General features: G+C 35.5%; 1 pseudogene; it reads right to left on the bottom strand.

Moving 5' to 3' along the window:
• Positions 1-455, bottom strand: LOC107058318 (tRNA (adenine(58)-N(1))-methyltransferase catalytic subunit TRMT61A-like; annotated as a pseudogene).
• Positions 456-1,963: the final 1,508 nt, after the last annotated feature.

Below are 1,963 nucleotides of genomic sequence, written 5' to 3'. Positions count from 1 at the left end.
TTACCTAGCTGAGGCAGCTCTCTGTTCATGGAAATCGAAGGTATAAACATGGCCAGTGGGGGAAACAGCCCTTGCAAACGAAGTTGTCAAAGATCCACTTCCAGTACCATATTCAAGAACCACACAACCAGGAACGATCTCCAGGTACATAACAACAAAACTAATATCAGCTATATAAAGAATCTGGGTTCTGTGACTCAGTACCAGCGTCCATGCCTCAGGAGTTGGAGCTAACAAGTAAAAAAAACACCTTTGTTACTCAAAACATTGAACCCAAAAGGTTTACCTATCCATTCAGAATGCTTAAAAGCACCAAAACGATTCTGCAGAACCCAATCCTCACTGACCTTCACTGCTTTCATTGTGTCATGCCTCTCATACACAATGACCAAATCTCCATCTTTAATAAAGTACTTAAACGATAATTTATTTGCTTGGTCAATCAGAAGAAACATTTAGAATGGTTGGATCTTAATTACCTGCCAAACATAACCCAATAATTACTCGAGAGCTTCAAAAGTGCGGAAAAGAAAATAGCAGAGACCCAATAAGCTATGCAGTTTGAAAAACAGAACTGTAACCTTAACGATTCGTCAAACCTAAAGCTTACTGGTTCGGTCAACCCTGTAGCTTTAGTCCAAATCTTGTGTATTTATCTTAAGAAATCCATTGAAAATGTGCAACGCTTCTTGTAGTTAATGAATACTGGGCTTGCTATATATTACATCCCATTAGCATTAGGAGCACTATTTCTTCTAGAAACTATGTACTATCCCAAGCCTTTTCCTAAAAAAATGTGCCAAACCTTGAGTACTATGAAACTCAAATCAAGTCATTTGCCCAAGTTTTAGAGGGGGGGATGAACTGTTTTGGCCTTTTATCCTTTCTCTGGATTGAGATACATGCTTTCTCTTCTACTACTCTGAATAGTTCAAATTACTAAAATGATTACAAATAATTGCCTATATGTTGTTGAGGCCAATCTAAATACAGTAAAGTACTGCTCACATACTAATCTTTTCATCAGGTTGATTAAGCATCTTGTTTAGGATCACGCTTCAACTCCTAATGCATATGATTATTTTTGCACTCCTACCCCCAAGCTCATCATATTACGGTAACATCTGACCTACTGCAACACTCACTCTTTATCTAGACTTTGGACTGACCATGCCTTCCAAAGGTCAATGCAGTTATATTCAGCATAAATAGGCAAATAAAAATTACTATCACAATACTCTATTTTCCATCAACAATAACACAATTAGGTGATTCAATCCAATAAAAACATTAAATGAATAACCTTTTTCTACCATAATCAGTTAAACCAACAGGAACAACAAACTCATCAGACTTAGCAATTCAAACGGACAAACAAACCAATTAAAGTTATTTATTCCAAGATTCTTCTTTCAGCTAACAACCCAATAAAATTCCAATAAAAAAGTTCCAGAAATTGACAATTGTATGTTCAAAAAAGGTCATACCATAACTAGTTGAGTCTACTACATGAATCCTTTATTCCAAGATTCTTCTTTCAGCAAACAACCCAATAAAATTCATATAAAAAATTGACAATTACATGTTAAAAAATGCTCATACCATAACTATTTGAGGTCAACTATATGAATCTTCTATATCTATTCTAAGATTCTTCTTTTACTAAAACCCCAATAAATTTCATATAAAAATTTCAAGAAATTCACAATTATATTTTAAAAATTATTCATAGTAGGTTACCTACATCCCAATCATGGCCAAATCGAATTATTACAAGACGTTCTTCTTCAGCAAGGATAGCTTGATTTTGGCCTCGTACAAAAGGGTAAGAGTGAGGACTCGCTTCTGAAGCTTATGGCCTCGTACTCGCTGGAAAGAAGACGACAAAGGTCTGGTTGTTCACCATGTTTCGCCATGTATCTGTCGTGTATTGAGGAAGGTATGTTTGAATTCTTATTGTGAA

Source organism: Solanum tuberosum, unplaced genomic scaffold (assembly GCF_000226075.1).
Source record: "Solanum tuberosum cultivar DM 1-3 516 R44 unplaced genomic scaffold, SolTub_3.0 scf00487, whole genome shotgun sequence".
NCBI lineage: Eukaryota > Viridiplantae > Streptophyta > Magnoliopsida > Solanales > Solanaceae > Solanum > Solanum tuberosum.
This window is presented reverse-complemented; position numbering and strand designations above follow the sequence as displayed.